Source organism: Astatotilapia calliptera, chromosome 4, assembly GCF_964374335.1.
Source record: "Astatotilapia calliptera chromosome 4, fAstCal68.1, whole genome shotgun sequence".
Taxonomy (NCBI): domain Eukaryota; kingdom Metazoa; phylum Chordata; class Actinopteri; order Cichliformes; family Cichlidae; genus Astatotilapia; species Astatotilapia calliptera.
The window spans coordinates 21,527,830-21,547,601 of record NC_137425.1 but is presented as its reverse complement, the minus strand read 5'-3'; the positions used below and the strand labels follow the sequence as shown (position 1 = coordinate 21,547,601).

The following is a 19,772-nucleotide window of genomic DNA, read 5'->3' as shown; positions in this document are numbered from 1 at the left end:
CCGTAACAGGAGACTTTAGCCAATCACAGGTCTTCACTTTTCAGACCAATAAGGCGAGGTAGCAATGATAGCGATGAAGATCAGCAGTTTATTAAAGGTGGAGATTTTTCACCCTGAACAGCAAAAAGCCAGTGATGACTTATTTTTAGCGCGTATGAAGCATGTGCACACAGCCATGAGCTTCCCATGGGAGTGGCTGAGGACACAGAGAAAAGAGCTGCAGGAGGACAGCTGTATTTTTTTTTCCTCAACCATTGCAGGTTGCTGCTAAATTCTGCCTTAGATTTGTTTGATTCATATTAGTTTTCTTTTCAAGGAGAATTTATAGAGAAAAAAATGCCCTTTGAGGTCTTAAGAGAACTCAGGTGAATTCAATTTTTAGACTTTATTTAAATACACCTTTACAACACTGTACAGTACAGCAGCGTGTGCATACAAATTTAGTCATCCAGCTCTGCTCTCTTCTTTGCTGCCCAAATCAATCGATTTCTTACAGCAGTGCCATCTTCAAGTTCTGCTGCATTAAAGATGTGCAGAAGAAGCTCCCCCTACAGGCCATTTGGAGCACTAAAGACATGCTGCAGTCACTTTTAGACACTGATTGCAGCGCCCACTTTGTGTCTATCCATTTCCTTCAGTTGTGCAGGTTATCTAATTCAGTCTTACCGCTGAGTTAAGACCTATAAACCTGAGCCCGGAGGTGGCCGACCTTGATATCTTGCTCCTCACAGAGTAATTATTTGGTTAGAGCAAAAAAGGAAGGTCAGAGAGAATGAGATGGAGAAGGAAAGAGTTATGTGGGGTGCTGTGGTGTCGTGCGTGAGTTGTTTGCGGCATTTGTTTGTGCATGAATTAATAATATGTAGATGTGGTAATGTAAATTTCAAGTAAATATTTTATTGAAGCTACATACCACCACACTGTGGCATGTAGATGTTTTTCCTTATGCTAATCCCCCTCACCCTTTTTAATGCAGTCAGAAGCAAAAAAAGAGAGAAGAAGAAAAACACGTCAGCCTACCTCTCCTCCTCCAGCTCTCCACTTGAGTCAAAGGGAATTCCTGAGCGACGCTCAACCTCGGCTCTGCCATCTCATCACCCACGCTGCCTCTGTGCCTCCCAGCTGTTTGCCATTTGTTATATAGTTTTCCAGACTCTTGTTTTCAGACATTCAGTTGCTGAGACCAAGATAAAGCTTTTTCTGGTGGAAATAAATCCTTTTAAAACGTGTGTTGTTAGAAAGATTTGTTTGCTGAATCATGTCACTAGATAAAGTTTGTCTGCATGGAGCTTTTCCAACAAAATTTTGGAAAATTTAAAGATTTTTTTTTCAAAGAAACAGAAACTATACATTTAAGGCAATAAAAGTTATATTTTTAATCATTTGCGAAGTACACGCGTCTTGTTATTTTCATGACAAGAGTGAGGTAGGGAGACTGAAACTAATCCTGTGTGTAGGGGAAGCAAACTGCAGCCAGTTAGCAGATACAGAAAGACACTTTGACTTGCCGAAAATCCGCACAATTATAAAATCACACATTGTTGTATGTTCCCGATTGGCTGGCAACCTCACAGTGGCAATAGTGCTCCGGGAAGTCGTGGCCCACGCAGAACATAAATAATGTTTTTTAAGGAAGTTTTGGGAGATTTTTTGCTTGCAAACAAAAAAGTTAATCTTTTCGTTAAGTGTTCTCTGATGTTGACCTGTCTCACACTGAGCATACAGCAAAGGAGTATCTGTGTCATTCGCATGCTCACGACTGGAAGTGGAAATGTTCTTGTTAAAGGGAAGGTGCTGTGTGGGCAAAGAGAGCAGCAGGAAGGACACATGACGATAACTCAACTTTGGGAAGTCTACAGGCAATTACCCAGCAAACATCCTGACCCTGAATATCAGTTGGCTGACCATTTATTCTAGACACCTAGTGCCTCAGAAATGCTGTCTGAAAACACACTTCCTGAACTTCCTAGGAAGCTTTTCTGCAGTAATTCTTCTGTTCATCAATTGGGATAAAAGAACATTGCATTTTAGTCATTTATGGTGAACTTTTTGCCATCACACCACATCAAATTTTGGCTGCAGAGACTGCTGGGTACTTGCTATGCTCTCATATGGCCTTTACATTGCTTGAGTTTGTTCACTTTCATTTAAAGGTGCAAACCTAAGTTGTGCTGCCACATTCACACAGTTTAGAGAAAAATAGAGTTCTCAATACATCCAAACAAGCCATAGTTGGTCAGTCTTTCTCTAACTGTGCTGTAATGAACTTCAAAATTTAACATGCTAAGTGAGGTCTGTCAAATCTGAGGTGTAGCAGTTTGCAGCAATGAGGTGTGGGTTTTTTTTTGCAGAGCTACATCTCAGACTAACCTTGGGGTAAATTTGCAGGGACGTTCACTCCTGGGAAGACTGCCATCTGTCTTGAATGTTCCTCATTGTAGAATGATATAATGGCCTTATAACACTTTCCAGATTGATGGGCAGCAGCAGTTGCTTCTCTATGATCTTCCATTGTGTTAATACACACCTGAACGCTCCAGACCAGCAAACACCCAAAACCTCTCCTTTCATAGAGGTGCTCACACTTGCTGATGATCAATTTATCAAATGCATTTGATTAAAAGCAACTGGATGCTACCTACCTTCTTACATGTAACTCCATGAAGGGTGCTCTTAGTTTTTAAACACTGCTTGTGGATTTTGGCTTAACTTTTACTAAATAAATAATGACACAATGTAATATACCACCTTGTTTACCTCAGGTTGTATTTACATGACCTTCCAAGGACCCTTTATTTCTTATAATGTATCAAAAATTAAAATCAACAGAGGGTGTACTTTCTTTTTCCAATACCTGTAGCTAGCAGGCTAAAGACCATTTTAGCTTGCTTTGCTGTCTCATGACTAGAAAGGTTTAGCGTGGTCTTGTATTGTAGTGATATACATTTTCTTAGCAAGCAAGCAAACAGAATATGTCCAGAAATTTCCAAAGTATTAATTAAAACAAAACTAAACTCCTGAGGGCTCTTGTGACTGGTGCTGCGGTTATTTATTTAGTTTGTTGCCATTTGGAATAATACGTAGGCGTTTGAGGTCCACCATCTGGAACACTGGAGCGGTTTTGGCCCTCTGTCAGTCACTGAAGCTCACAGCATTGTGCAGGAGTCACTTATTAGTCACGACCATACGGACTTCCTAACAAAACTAGAATACCCAGGCTTCACTGCAGTGTCGTGGCATCTGCTCTGCAAGACATTTTCAATAAGCTAACATTATGGGATGAGCTTTGACAACCTGCAATCACTTTATCAGCTCTATAATATTTAACAGTCTCACTGTAACTGCTTCTCTCACCCGGTATGAATTATCTAATGCAAGTTTTTTTCTTTAGGATTTCTATTTTTTACTTTTCCTCATCTTTTCCTCACCTGCCCCTTGGGTTTTGTCATCACACATCTCTGTGACCTCCTTCCTCTCGTCTCCCTCCATGTTTCCATGTGCTTGCTCAGCACGTTCCCACCTGCATCCATAATCCACTGTATGCTCTTACAGTCTGCTCGCTTTGTCCTAATTTCAGACAATCCTCTCTCAGCTAACAAGTCAAATTTTAATCATCCATTATCACTACTTAACCAAGCCGCCATAGCAGATTTACCCGTCGAAGGTCACTTTTTGCTCGTGCTTTCTCTGTATTAAGCGTGGTCGCCCATAGAAAGTGATTTAAAATCATTTATGCATTGTCTAAAATATATTGGATGTGGTCTGTGAAATAGTTTTTTTTTTCCCCGGCCTGTGGGTGAAATGTTCTGTTTGGAAAATATATTTGGCTTGATCTCCTTCACTGTATACATTTATTTAATCTTGTCTTTTTATCTGGCCCCAGGGATTTCTTCATCTTAGGCAAATTATCAGTCAAGTGATGATGCTCATAAAACCTTGACAGGTACCGTGTGCTCTTCTGAGATTACACTGATTCACCAGCGGTTCGAGTGAAAGCATGCAAAAGAGTAAATGCTTTAATATAGCCTGTGCTCAGTGTGGTTTACGATAATGGATGGAGTTCCCAGAGAGTGTGAGCCGCCTCATCAGAGCAGTGTCACAAGGTGCTCCTTTATTCTCACACAGTCTCAAGATTCATGTTTGCTGTTAGGAAACGATGAGCACTCTGTGTTCGAATACAAGTCAAAGCATACAATTTTTAAGATAAGCACTTACCATAAATATGTATGCATTTTACAGTCAAGTCGAGCAATACTCCTCTCCTCATCCTGGTGGATGACATAAAGATACAGTCATGTGAAAAAGAACGTTTTCACAGGAGTCTGTGCAGTCTATCCTTATTCTGCACCCGTGCCACTTCCATAGGTATTACTTAAGAGGGTAACTAGCAGCCATGTGCCGCTAGTCAAATGCCTTGAGTGTTCAATGCCCCCCACAAAATGTAAGCAAAATACCAAAAAAACCCTTTCAGACTCTGCAGACCTCTGTTACGATGTTAAATATTACAGTAAAGTACAATTTAAAAAAAAGATTGAACAAGTGTGTCTTGTTTGGAAGGGTTGCCATGTGAAAGTCTCTTCTCTCTAAAACAACATGTCAGGTTAGGTTTGCTGGAAAAAACACAAGACTTTTGGAACAATGTCCTTTGGAGAGAGAGGACTAACACCTCATACCAACCGTCAAGCACGGTGGTGGACAGGTGATGATTTGGGCTTTTTGGCAACAACAGGACCTGGGCACCTTACAGTCAGTGAGCCAACCATGAATTCCACTGTATACCAAAGTATTGTAGAGTTAATCGTGAGGCCTTCTGTCTGACAGGAAACGCATTGTCGAAATTGGCTCATGCAACAGAACAATGATCCCAACCAGACCAAGAAATCTACAACAGAATGGCTAAAAAAGAAAATCATAAAAGTGGTCCAATGACTCAGAGTTCAGCCTTCAACCTTATTTAAATACTGTGGCAGGAATTTAAAAAAATTCTTCCATAACAATGTGACAGACTGATAAAGCCATACTGAAAGTGATTATTTCACGTAGGTTGCTATAAAGGTGGCTCTACTGAGGTTTTCACTAGACAGTATTTACTATGTGATACTAGAGATGGCACGATACCACTTTTTTATGTCCGATACCGATACCGATATCATAAATTTGGATATCTGCCGATGCCGATATGAATCCGATATAATGTTTTTTAATCAACAAAACTGTTTTTTAAATATCTTGCTGCATTTTGTATAAGTTCATACTCAAGTTTAAAACAACAACTACACTAAAGCTATTCTGTTATACCTGTATGCAAAAAAAAATATTTCATAGTTCAGCAATACTGATCAATCTAATAAACTTAAACCTGCACCATCCTCCCTATTCTGGTATTTTAAAGAGTACTTAGCATAAATATTAAGCAACCTAACTAATAGGGTTCCAACTCCCAGCAACAACAAAAATAAATAAATAAAAAATAGGGAACCACCCCTCACGCTCCACCTCATGATGCTTAATCGACGTAATCAACCTTAATTTGATGCAGTGTGAAAAAAAATGCACAGAAATCAATTATTTTTCAAGAAATATTAAATAGATTCAACATCTTTCTTCAACAAAATTGCAGACTGCACAGATGGTACCTTCCCAAAGGAAAAAGTACTATAGCTTACTAGGGTATATATATTAGACGTAATAGTTACTATATACAGTAATTGACTTCTATTCATTTTACATCAAATTAAAACTTTGGGTGTCAGATAATTATTTATTAAAAGCTAGACATTTTAAATGAGAATAAGAAAGAAAAGTATGTCTTTGTGCCCCCTTTTCCCTGTTAATGCCCTATCGGCCCCCCTGGCTAAACGTTGCTAGATCCGCCCCTGCACAGTTACCAGCGTCAGCTACGTAGAAAAAGATCCTCGAGTAGAAAGTAATATTAAATACATTCTAACAACAGCTGATCAAGCTTAAATGTGCTGCTGTTGTTCAGCCGCTGGTTTCCTCTTTCTGGTGCAAAGTGGGCCAAAAGCAAACTAGAGACACGGACTCGCGACAGAAAAGCCGATCAGCTGATCGTTAAGCAGTTTCATGATTGAAGTAGCAGCAGGAGAGGCAGTCACTCCATATATCGCTTGTTAAGCTTAACGCAGGAATGCTTTACAAACATTCAGAGATGGACTTACACACTTGCTTTACTTCTCTCGGGGATAACTTTGTCGGAGATGAAATGCCGGGTTGCTAGCGAAGCTCCACATGCTATCCAGACCACCTACAGGTCCCGCATGCCACAGCCGCTCTATCACGTGATGCATACTGCTCCGACGTGCTAACGTTCTGAGGTGAGTTACGGCGTGTTGCAAGTTTTGTGAGGTGCTTTCGTGATATTTAATGGATCGGATTACATTTTTTATTTTTCTCCGATATCCGATCCAGTAATTTAGATCAGTATCGGACCGATACCGATACGTAATATCGGATCGGTCCATCTCTATGTGATACTACAAATTGTTAGATATTCTGCAATATTCATTCATACCACTACAGGCAACGCTGCAAATTATTAACCGCTTTAATGCAATATTGGATTTTTATAAATATATTTCCGCATCAGTGTAATGAACCACCTGGAGGTATTTAATTTCCTGGAATGGACAGAAAACCCCTTTTTCATGTTTTCTTAAGTTATTGCATCTCATCATTTATTCATGTTCTTGAAAACTTCAACTATATTATCCAACGATACAAAGTTGTGAAGCGCGAGGGGTCGCTGGTTCAGGAACTGATTTTCTTTCAATAATATTCTTGGTGTAACTTCGCTGCATTAATGTATGAACCCTATGGGTTCATGCACAGACCGGCAGTTTTAATCCTTCTTCTATTGACTTTTATTTTAAATTAAACTTCAATTGAAGATTAAAGCCGTAGAGTTTCTTGCTGATTCAGAAGCACTAAAAGAGTGAAAGATACATTTTTCTTCCAAAATTAAATAACTTTTCTGTTTTAAACTCTGTACCTAATGTGGTTAGGAACAGAGTTAGAAATTTAAACTTGATAGCGATACCCTTGAAAATTCGAGATACTCAATACCAGTTTCTTTACAATAGGTGAAAACTTTTTTTTGTAATATTGAAACAACACAATGTTTTCTAACCTTTATTTATAGCAAGACAGACCTGTTTCTGACAAACATATTGGATTAAAATTAAACTGTATCATGTAGTGCAAAAAATACTGTAACATAACTAGGGATGGGTATCGTTTAGGTTTTATCTGATACCGGTGCCAAATCGGTACTTTTGAAACGGTGCCGGTGCTCAAACGGTGCTCAAACCGGTGCTTAAAGAATGGAGAACACAAAATTGGTCCAAAAACCTCTCATGTTCAGCTGGTTTTTGTAAAAAGATAACAATGTTAGCCTTTTCTGCAGCTGTGGGGCATATATGGTATCACTCTTGGCTGGAAGCAGTGCTTAATCAATGGAAAAAACACAAACTTTATCCAAAAACCTCTCATGTTTAGCCGTTTCCCTCTTTTTCTTTGGTCACTTTAGCCTTTTTGGCCAGGGTGAAGGGAGTACCTGCCATCAAACAAGAAGACAGCCGCATGTAGCTATGATGGTGTTTGCTAGTTCACCTTACATGCATTAATGTAATAATGTGGTTAGCCTACTCGACGTAAATTACACACAAACAACATTAAGCTACTCACGCAGAGAAGAACGGCTGCTGCTGCATCATCATCCTCATCATTTCTGCTACACTGGCAGGGCTAGGGGCCAGGACTCTCCTCTTCGTGTTTTTGGGGATGTTGCTAACCCCGGGTCCGATAACAGGCACCACACCCGCAGTAGATGCGCTCGGTGTGAGGTCTCGCAGCAAGCTATCAAATATGGCGCATTTCTTGGCTTTTTTAAAAAAACGCTATGCGTCGCCAGGTGTTTCATCGGATTCGAGGTGTTACCTCCTTTGACAGTATCACAGTATCTGTCACGGGTTGCTCTGAGGATCCACTCGCAGGACTCCGGAGTGTGTTGTAACAGAGACAGTTTATTCACAAAAATCTTCACCAAGTGTATTTACAGGCAGTGCGAGGACAGTGCTATATACAAGATGTGCGAGGACGGGTTCCAGGGCTCCAGGGAAAACAAGGGGATCACACACACGCTCACGCCAACCTCTCTCCGCTAGTGACCAGCCACCTCTTACACGCTCCACACGGGGAAACACGGGGACGGGTCCGGGGAATCTAGAACAGAGAGACAAGTGTTACTTTCTGAGGCGGAAGTGTGGGAAACTAGGGCTCGACGTGTACTGACAGGAGTCTTCACAACAATCCAGCGTTGAACAGCTGATCTCCTCCTTCTGATATACCAGCTGGTCTGATGAGGCCCAGGTGTGCATGATCCGGGAGGGCGTGGGCCGAGGGCGTGAACCCGCCATGAGTTCCGCCCTGGCAAAACAGGGGAGGGGGAGAGAGATTGCTGATCAGTGCCTTGCCGACCCCGCAGGTCGTGACAGTACCCCCCCGCCAACGGGAGCCTCCCGGCGACCCCCAGGCTTCCCAGGGTGAGCCTCATGGAACCGCCGAACCATGGCCCGGTCCAGCAGAGCCGCCCGCGGGACCCAGGAACGCTCCTCAACGCCATAGCCCTCCCAGTCCACAAGATACTGCAGGCCACGGCCCCGGCGCCTGACGTCCATAATCCGAGACACGGAGAAGGCCGGACGGCCAGCGACGACCCGGGCGGGCGGAGGGGGTCCGGAAGGAGGGCACAGAGGACTGGAACAGTGAGGTTTGATCTGCGAGACATGAAACACGTTGTGGATACGCATGGTCCTGGGGAGCCTGAGACGCACAGAAACGGGGTTAACAATGGAGTCCACTTCGAACGGGCCAATGAAGGAGGGGAAGAGCTTTTGCGACTCCGTCCTGAGAGGCACATACCGGGTCGAGAGCCAAACCTTCTGTCCAGGTGAGTCGCTCACTCCAGGTGGTCTGATTAGTGGACGTCAAGCAACGGAGAGCCGTTTTGAGTTCTTGGTTGGCCCGTTCCGCTTGACCGTTGGTCTGTGGATGAAAACCTGACGAGAGACTAACCTGGGCCCCCAAGGAGGCGCAGAACTCCCTCCAAACACGTGACGTGAACTGTGGGCCTCGGTCCGAGACCACTTCAGCAGGGATCCCGTGGAGGCGAAACACATGAGTTGACAGAAGCCGGGCGGTCTCCAGGGCAGTGGGGAGCTTGGGGAGAGCGACAAAGTGGGCAGCTTTAGAGAAACGGTCGACAACGGTGAGGATGACTGTGTTACCTGATGACGGCGGAAGACCAGTGACAAAGTCAACCGCAATGTGGGACCAGGGGCGGCTTGGCGTAGGCAAGGGATGAAGTAGGCCGGCAGCAGGCTGGTTGACCGGCTTATTCTGGGCACAGGTTGGACAGGCAGCGATGAAGTCTTGGACGTCCTTGGCCAATGTAGGCCACCAGGCGAACCGCTTGATGAAGGTGACGGTGCGATGAACGCCCGGATGACAGGTGAGTTTTCCGCCGTGGGCCCATTGTAGCACTCGTGAGCGAACCAACGTGGGAACAAAGAGCACTCCCGGGGGACCAGTACCTGGATCCGGTCCCGCCCGCTGGGCCTCCCGTATGGCGGACTCGATCTCCCATGACAGGGCCCCGATAACGCACGTGGGAGGGAGAATGGGAGCCTCACGGGTGGGGTCCTCTGAGGTGGTGAATTGGCGGGAAAGGGCATCGGGTTTCACGTTCCGGGAGCCGGGCCTGTAGGTGATGGTGAAGCAGAATCTGGTAAAGAACAGAGCCCACCTGGCTTGTCGAGCATTTAGTCGTTTAGCCGACCGGATGTATTCGAGGTTCCTGTGGTCAGTCCATACCACAAAGGGTTCTGTTGCGCCCTCTAGCCAGTGGCGCCACTCCTCCAGGGCGAGTTTGATAGCCAACAGCTCCCTGTCCCCGATGTCGTAATTCTGCTCTGCAGGAGAGAGACGACGAGAGAAGTAAGCACAAGGGTGGAGCTTACCGTCTAGTTGCTGGGAGAGAACTGCTCCGACCCCTACATCCGAGGCGTCCACCTCCACGATGAACTGCCGCTTGAGATCCGGTTGCCGGAGGATGGGCGCCGACGCGAAACGTTTCTTTAGCCGGGAAAAAGCCTCCTGAGCCTGATCATCCCAGCAGAAAGGCACCTTAGGGGAAGTTAAACGGGTTAGTGGCAAAGCAATCTTGCTGTAGTCACGAATGAACCTCCGATAAAAGTTTGCAAAACCGAGGAACCGTTGAAGCTGCTTACGGTTAGGCGGCGTGGGCCAGTCTAAGACTGCTTGTACCTTAGCTGGATCGGTTCTTAAATCGCCCCGTTCAATGATGTAGCCCAAAAACGACACAGTACTCACATGAAACTCGCACTTCTCCCCTTTAACAAACAGCCGATTCTCCAGGAGGCGTTGCAGGACTTGTCTGACGTGATGTACATGATCCGGGAGAGAGCTGGAGAAGATGAGAATGTCGTCAAGGTACACAAACACAAAACGATCGATGAAATCTCGGAGAACATCATTGACTAGACTCTGAAAGACAGCTGGAGCATTAGTCAGTCCAAACGGCATGACCAAGTATTCAAAATGGCCCAGGTGCGTGTTGAAGGCCGTTTTCCACTCGTCACCCTCTCTCATCCTGACTAAGTGGTAAGCATTCCGCAGATCGAGCTTAGTAAAAATGGTCGCCCCCTGCAGGAGTTCGAAGGCGGAGGATAAGAGCGGCAGAGGGTATTTATTCTTAACAGTAATGGTATTGAGACCCCGGAAATCAATACATGGCCGAAGGCTTTTATCCTTCTTAGTGACGAAAAAGAACCCGGCAGCCACAGGGGATGAAGAGTGGCGAATCAGTCCATCAGCCAAGGATTCATTAATATACTTCTCCATGCATTCACGTTCAGGTTGAGAGAGACTGTATAAGCGACTAGTGGGAAGGGGTGCACCCGGGAGCAAATCAATACTGCAGTCGTACGGGCGATGAGGGGGAAGAGAGCGGGCGCGGTCCTTACAAAACACTTGCTTGAGATCATGATACTCTGACGGGATAGCTGAAAGGTCAGGGGGCTCGTGTGGTAGTGGTTTAGCTGCTTTAACGGGAGTAGCTGCTGTCAAACAGGTCATGTGACACTCCTCCCCCCACCCCAGAACCCTCTCCTCCCTCCAGTCGAGCACGGGGTTATGCTGGCGTAACCATGGAAATCCTAGCACCAGGGGCGTGAGAGGGGCTTCAAAGACATAAAACTGCAGCAGTTCAGTGTGATTCCCAGACAGCGTTAGGGACACGGGTTCTGTAACATGAGTTATGTCGGGAAGACGTTGACCGTTTAAAGCGGTGACCTGCAACAAGTGGGGTAATGCCCGTGCGGAAATCTTAAGTTTGAGAGCCAGGGAAGTATCTATGAAGCTCTGCTCCGCACCAGAGTCAATCAGCGCCTGAAGAGAGTGAGAGGCAGAGTGGACAGTCACTTTAGCGGCTAGCATGAAGCGTGAAGGAGAATGTGAAAAGGAGACCTCGCCCACCCGTATCCTCCTTTCTACCGGCGGGCGGGGTCTTTTGGCCGAGCAGGACAGACCTTGGCGAGATGGCCCTTGCGGCCGCAGTAAAAGCACTCACCGGATCGCCATCTGTGTGCCCTCTCCTCCGGGGAGAGTTGAGAGCGTCCGATCTGCATGGGTTGCTCCTGCTCGTCGCCACGGTCCACTTCCCGATCGCTACTTCCGCTTCCGCCGGAAGCTGACTCCGCACGCCCCACAGGCCTCTGGGAACCGTAGTTGCTGGCGCGGTGACGCGCCCTCAAATGTTCATCAACCTTAACACATAAGGCGATCACCTCCGATAGAGTCTTGGGCAGCTCCCTCATTAACAGTTCGCCCTTAAGGACATCACAAACATTGTTCAATAAGGTACTTATCAGCGCAGGCTGCCCCCATCCCGTCTCCTCAGCCAGTGTCCAGAACTCCACAGAGAATTCCGCCATACTCCGTCTTCCTTGTTTTAAGTTCAGCAAACGGTGGCCCGCTGCCTCAGCTCCGGTGCCCCTTTCGAACACACTTTTGAACTTTGAGAGAAAATCAGCATAGGTAATCTCCGGGCTAGTCCGTAACACTGCTTGGGCCCAGTTCAAGGCTTGACCGCGGAGTAACTGAACGAAAAAGGCTATCTTAGCTCCATCACTTTCATACGTTCGCCGCAGCTGCCTAAACTGCAACGTAATCTGCGTTAGGAAACCAGCACACTTGTGGAACTCACCAGCGAATGGCTCCGGTGACGGTAGAGCTCGTTCCAGGGGTTCCGCGGAAGCGGGGGCTGGTGGCGTGGAGTGTTCCGGGGCCGGCGGCTGTGCAGGAGCAGACGGGGGTGGCATAGCGGGACCTGGCAGCGGAACGTGCTGAGCGAGAGCCTGAGTGAGTGCGATCAGCTGTTGGTTAATGTGTTGTAGCATCTGCTCGTGTCGCTCCAACACGGCTTCTGGAGGAGGGGTGGGTTGTAGAGCTGAGTCCGCTGGATCCATAGTATGGCTGGATTGTTACTGTCACGGGTTGCTCTGAGGATCCACTCGCAGGACTCCGGAGTGTGTTGTAACAGAGACAGTTTATTCACAAAAATCTTCACCAAGTGTATTTACAGGCAGTGCGAGGACAGTGCTATATACAAGATGTGCGAGGACGGGTTCCAGGGCTCCAGGGAAAACAAGGGGATCACACACACGCTCACGCCAACCTCTCTCCGCTAGTGACCAGCCACCTCTTACACGCTCCACACGGAGAAACACGGGGACGGGTCCGGGGAATCTAGAACAGAGAGACAAGTGTTACTTTCTGAGGCAGAAGTGTGGGAAACTAGGGCTCGACGTGTACTGACAGGAGTCTTCACAACAATCCAGCGTTGAACAGCTGATCTCCTCCTTCTGATATACCAGCTGGTCTGATGAGGCCCAGGTGTGCATGATCCGGGAGGGCGTGGGCCGAGGGCGTGAACCCGCCATGAGTTCCGCCCCGGCAAAACAGGGGAGGGGGAGAGAGATTGCTGATCAGTGCCTTGCCGACCCCGCAGGTCGTGACAGTATCAGCTTAAAGCACTTGTTGCAGGCTGCTGAGTTTGCATATTTTGCTGTGAAGTACAGCCAGACTTTTGACCGCTTCGCCTTGGGCATTTTTAATCTGTAGCTCTGCTCTAACTGAACGTACGTACCTGGGCCCGCCTACTATCCTCGGAAACGTAAAATGATTGGCTAGAAGTGTATCACAGCTCAGGAAAAAAAAGCACCGAAATAAAGCACCGAAATGTGCGCTGCTTTTCGGTCTGGTTACTACCGTTTATGTCAGAACCGGTGCCCATCCCTAAACATAACCGTAAGCTACATGTGAAAAATACTTTACAGTTCTCTTAGGTACTGCTTGTCTGTGGAAATGCTGAACTTTATTTCCTGTTGCACTTTTCTTAGCTTCATTTAGGTACTTTGAGAGAATAGTAATACACCTGAGACACAAATATAAGACAAAAATTATTACTGCCTGCAGACAGGAGTAATGACATCTGACGTTAGCTATGGCTGCTAACTGCTACAGTACCTTAATAATAGCAGAGCGCTAATATTGCTATCAGGTGACTGCTAATACTTAGCCAGGTTAACGTTTATGATAACTGTTCAGTACTTCAGTGTTGTTAAAACGGGAGCTTTACTGACCTCTCAAAATTCCTCATGAAGTGTTGTTCAGCATTGTGAAGGTCAGCTCCTGCCAGTGAGAGGAGGGGGCAGCGCCTGCCTGTCTGCAGCATTTTTGTGTCAGCTGGAGGAGATGAGGACAGCTGCTGGTGCTTGCTCTGCTAGTAATTTTTTAGCAACAATTAGGTACTGAGTATTGATTTTTGTTTGATAGTTTGTTTTTTGACAATCCTAGTCCTACATATAATTTAACCAAAAGAAATTTAAGCCATAGATGTGCTTTCAATGAAAGTCACTTAACATTATATAAAAAAACAGAATGGGACAATAGCACTGGTTGTACTTCGCTCAAGGCACTATAGATATAACAATCATGCCTCGTCTTATTTATTTTTTCTTGTACTTCTATATCAAAGGTATAAAAATGTCTAGCATGGGGGCAAAAATATTTTAAAAGGTAGTGTAACTACAGCAGGTTGCTGTCCCACATCCCCCAGACACCTGACCTAGCGCTCTGACTGTCCGCCCTGCTGTCCTGACCTGGCGAATATAGGACAGTGTCTGGTATTCATCTGTTCATTTAATTCAACTTTAATTTATTATAGTTGATCTCCTATAATGTGATTGATAATTCATATTTGGTGGATGTCACAGGACATAGAACAGCACATCGAGGCCGGTGGAAATAGATCAGGTGGATTCATGGGCCATCTGTGATCTGAGTCAATGCTGGAAAAATATCATACTGTATTTTTAACAAATGTTTGTTGAAATGGAAATGGTAAAATGTATAGTATAATCTGGATTAATCTGGTACATTTTGTAGCAGTAGCTGAAGCCGCTAATCTCAGTTTGATCAATGAATCACACCTTCATTTAAAAATGCAGTAGGTGTTGGTGAGTGGGTGTGCTTGACATCGAACGGGTCTTTATCAAAGCTGATAAGCTGAAAACCAATGGCAGCCTTTGCAGTCCTTGAAAAACGCAGGTTAAGCGGTGAGGTCCTCTCAAATGCTGGTTCAGTTCTGTCTCTTATTCTTTGAGGACATTCACAAGGCTGCCTACCTATTCAGAAATGGAAAGCCCACATGGATTAAAACATCAAAGCGTACTCGGTGTTCTGTTGAACTGCACAAAGTTGCTGTGTTTCCTCGCTGTCGATACGTGTCTGGAATGCATTATGAGAGAGGGCGAGCTGGATTGTGGAAATAAAAATGAAATAAAAACACCAGAGCCGTTTTCATTCTGTGTTCTTTGTAAATCTTGGGGTGGTAAGAATCAGATAAATTAATAATGCCATAAGGTTTGGCTTGCTTTCTCCTCCTCTACTTCACCACCTCTTTCCTCGGGCTGCTTCTGCCCCTTGTGTGTATTTTTGAAAATTGCCTTCATTGCTGCAGACCGCTTCAATAATTCACATGAAAGTTTTAAAGCACAGTAGATGATCTCGAGAACATTAAGTCTGAGCAAAAGTGAAAAATAAATAAATAAATGATTGAAAGTTTCCCATATTTTCTTCTTTCATGTCTCCTCGTTTTGCACTACTGCGGGAAAGTCTTATGCTGAGTGGAAAAAGACAAACAGCCACAGTGTGAACACATTAGGCAAAAAAAATCATTATTTTGGCTGTGAAAATGTGAAATTAAAGAAAATAATGTGGCATTGTGGTTTGTGGCTTCTATCACATAACTGGAAAATTATTTATAGTATGGTTTTGTTACACTTTAGCTTTGAGGACAAGTGAAAATTCATATATTCACCCCCAAAAACTGATTGTTGTCATTAGAAAAAAAAAAAACCCACCCAGATTCTTCGTGTAAAGCTTATTGGAAGCTTTCTGAGAGCATAACCTCTGTAAAATACTTTAATCAGAAAGAACTTTTTTAAATGTACCTTTCATTCATCAACTCTGGACACAGTTTGGTGCAATAAAGACAGTTTTTTTTATTGTGCAAGAGTGCTGCATAAATGAATATGTCAGTGTAGACAAGGACAGGAGTTTGTTCTTTGGCATTCAAACTTCAACTGCTGTACAAGATTAAAAAGAAAAGAAGGGAAAAAAGTTTAAAACATGTATGCACTTCATTTAGATATTATAAAGTTCATCTGAAGATTATGGTCAAATATAAGGATTTTTAAAAATATATATTTTTTAAAAAATAACTAAATATTAGTATATACTACCAGCGGGGATGTGGTTCTGCTCACCTGAATTGAAGGATTTTAAGGGTCCCCTCAGTTCCACTGAGACGTCTTCAATAGAGTCAGAGAATGAAGAAGATGAATCATCCACTATTGAGGGTGGGGTCACGGGGTGTTAAATAGCTCCTTGGTGTCTGGTTCCCTGTGGTGGATGATATTCACTATGAGTTTCTCATGTCTCTGGCTCTGTTTTGGGGAATCTTAGTTGATATGCTTCTGGAAGTTGGGGACAGTGACCCTAAATTAACAGACTGGGGTGGTGGTTCCCCTCTCCAAGAAGGTGGACCAAAGAGTGTTTCCTAATTATAGGTGTATCAAACTTCTCAGCTTCCCTGGGAAGGTCTATGCTAGAGTGCTAAAAAGGAAGAGTCAGCTGGACCAGTTCTTTATCCTCTTGAGGATATTAGTGGAAGAGTGGGAGTTTTGCCCAAACAGTCTACATGTGTTTTGTGGATTTGTACATTCAACTGCATCCCTCAAAGGGTACTTTGGGAGTGCCTTGGGAGCATGAGGTATCAAGCCCCTTGTTCCCTTGTGAGACATTGGTCCGAAATGTCAGCAACAAGTCAGACTCTTGCTCAATTGGTATTGGATTGTCCTTTCTCACTGGCTGGGTTCCTAATTATTATGGCCAGAATTTCTAGGCAAAGGTGAGGGGTTGAGGGTTCAATGGTTTCAGGATCTCGTTTCTGTTTTTAGTGAACGAGGTGGTTTTGTTGGTTTCATCAAGCCTTGAACTCCAGCTTGCACTGTGGTAGTTTGTGGCTGAGTGTGACGCAGATGAGAATTATCATCTCAAAGTCAGAGGCCATGTTTCCCATTTAGAAAAAGGTGGAGTCCAGGTTGTGAAATAGTATCTCAGGGTCTTGTTCACGAGTGAGGGGAGATTGAAGTGAGAGATTGACACAGACATTGGTGCGGCATCAGTAGTGATTCAGATGCTGTACCGATATGTTGTGGTGAGAGCAGAGCTGGGCATGAAACCAACGCTGTCCAATCTACATTCACTCTCACCTCTGTCCATAAGATCACAGATACATGAAGTGGCAGAAATGAGCTTGGAGCTTGGAAGGGTTGCTGGGCTAGACCTAGAAAGGAGAAGTAGAGCTACCCCATCACAGTTGAGATGGTTCCTGGGCGCCTCCAAATGAGGCATATGCCACCAGGAGGATGCCTCAGGGCGACTCCAGGACACTCTGGAAAGATTGCATCTCTCGGTTGGCTTGGAACACCGGGTTTCCCATCGTCATGGGATCTGGGAAAAGCTGGAGGTGGCCGAGGGGAGAGATGTCTGGTTGTCTCTGCTTAGACTGCTTCGCATGCTATCCAGCCCCGGATAAGAGGCAGAAGATAAGTGGATGAATGGATTCACATTTAGCATTTTCAGAAGTGTGATTATTTCTAATTAGCTTAGCACAAATACTGTTAACAGGAGAAAGCTGTCATGGTTAAAGTCATGAGATATAACTCACTGGGCCATAATGAAAATGCCTTTTCTGATTTACACTAAAAGATCTGGACAACTGTTGTTAGTCGTTACAGGAAAGATCATATTTCACTGTCAACAGGATACAGCATAAACTCCTGGGAACAAGAATGTTTGGATCTAATTTCATGGCACTCTAATAAGGGAAATTCAAAGTAGCCAACAAATCAACCTTGTCATGCCTCATTGTGTAACATACTGGTCTTATCAGTTATAACAACAGGCTATACACTTATTTTTAACTAGAGAAAATAATATAAATTGCCGGTGCTTTCATACAGTCCTGCCACTTCTTTTATCATCCACACAGATAAGGATTAATAAAACGCAGTATTAGCATGGCAACCTAAGTAACAGAATGTGCTTTTCAGCCAAACCCTTGCTGTGAAGAGTCGGAGCATCAATAACTGCTGAGAAGGAGCAGGGCACCAAAGTTTTTCTCAGCACCAGATGTTTAGCTTCTCATTTCTTTTGAGTGCGATATTCCTCTATCACTCATACATGTGGAAATAAATGGACCTGGATTGCAGTCTATCTTCATGGATGAAATTGCTCCTACATTTGGTCCGTGTGTGCTGCGTGTCAGGATAATACTTCTCATATATTCCTACTGTGTACCAACTCTGCCTGCTGTCAAATTGACAAAAAGTGCCTCTGCTCACACTGCTGCTGATGGTGCAGATGAGAGCCTCGGGTTTTATTTCCTGGAGAGAGAAGGAGGGGAGGAGAGGGATGGAGAAATGGAAATTGGCATAAACATGAAAATATAAATAAACTGCAACCTCTGGGGTTCCACCATCCACCATCTCCTCCCCTCTGCATCTGCTTACACCTCCAGTGAACTTTGTTATTTATACTGTTACTATTATTATCAGGTTGTACCTCTGGCCTTACCCTGTTCCTTCAGTCCCTCTAAATGTACCTGGCAGCTGTTAAGGTCAGGGATGTTGGTCCGTTTGTTAAATCAGCTGCCTTTGCTGCTCTACCCCCCCTGCCTTTATCTCGTCATCCTTGCTGCCTAAGGGATACTGTAATTAACAATCACTCTCTCTGCATGTCAAACATGAAGGAGAATGCCATTAGGGAGAATAACGTGTAATTGTCTTTGTAATGAGCTACAAGACTGCTGGACTATAAACAACTTGATAGGTTTCTTTTCATTTTACTGTTAAGTGTTTGATACTGTAAAGCATCACAGTAGCATCCTTGGTGCCAAGGAACAAGTCCTCTCCTTCACAGAGCTGTCTCTTAATATATGCCTTCACTTGACTCTGCACTGTGCAGAGCTGCACAATCAAATTTGCATGCACTTGTTTAGCCAGTCAGAACAAGCAGCCTCATTTTTCCCCTGGTGCCCATATGCCTACAAGCCTATGGAGTCAGTTGGAAGATCCATCTGTGCTGGGAGGTTAGTTAAAATGCACGCCTTTCAGTATTTGGTGTAATGGGTATCTGTGCACGAAGGACCGCTGCTCTGTACATTCTAGAAGTGTATTGCTGCCCTCCCTTAACAGCAGGAGGTTGCCATGAAAGCCTCAGGTTTCCTCCATTTGTGGACGTGACATGCAAAACTTCATGCATCACAGACTGCACTAGGTGGTGTAAAAATTTCTGCAGAAATATGGATATCGTGCAGCAAAGAAGGAAAAGGGTTATACCCCTTTTCCTTCATAGCTTCCAGCCATAGCTGCCAATAAGCACTGTCATGTCGTTTTTCAGGATATGTTATGCTTGTAATAAAAATCAAGTGCAGTAAAAACTTTGCAAAAACAATGTATTTTTTGAGTATATCCTGTAATGTTAATCACTGCTGTCATTAATGTCCTCAGAAAAAGTCCAGTCCGTGTCTTGAAAGGAAAAATATGTTTTTGTTTAAGGTTATGATTTAAGGTAGTATTGTGCATTTCTGTATGTTCATTATTGCTATTATGTAGATGATACATCTTAGAGGTCAAATGCACTGCAACTTACAAAAACACCAGCAAATATAAAAATGTTGCAAAAACACACAAGACACAGCAGAAGTGTTTTTGAGGAGACAATAACGGAACGTAACACCTGTGGAAGTAACAAGTAAAATGCTAATAGCAAACAGGTATCTACAGTATTATAAGAATGATGCGAACAAAAACACACGTTACCTTGCACCCTTTTCTCCCACACTGAAGAATCCCGATCTTCTTCTCAGTGTGTCTCAGTCCTTCACATGTTTTGGTTTTTGTCACTTCCGCACCTGTTACATTAAATTACTGTTTCCCCAAAAACACTTCAGTTGTCTTTTGTAAGATTTTGTTTGGATTTTTTTGTACTTCCATTGTGTTTTATTCAACTTCTACTATGTTTTTTTTTTCTATTTCTGTTTT

At 44.3% G+C, this 19,772-nt stretch overlaps 1 long non-coding RNA gene across 1 annotated transcript; it reads right to left on the bottom strand.

The window, feature by feature from the left end:
- Nucleotides 1-8,024: 8,024 nt before the first annotated feature.
- LOC145428476 (uncharacterized) lies at nucleotides 8,025-8,448 on the bottom strand. Its single transcript, XR_013908767.1, has 2 exons — nucleotides 8,312-8,448; nucleotides 8,025-8,241 (listed from the first exon to the last, which is right to left on the bottom strand). It is a non-coding gene; the product is annotated as an uncharacterized LOC145428476 (long non-coding RNA).
- Between the last annotated feature and the right edge of the window lie 11,324 nt (nucleotides 8,449-19,772).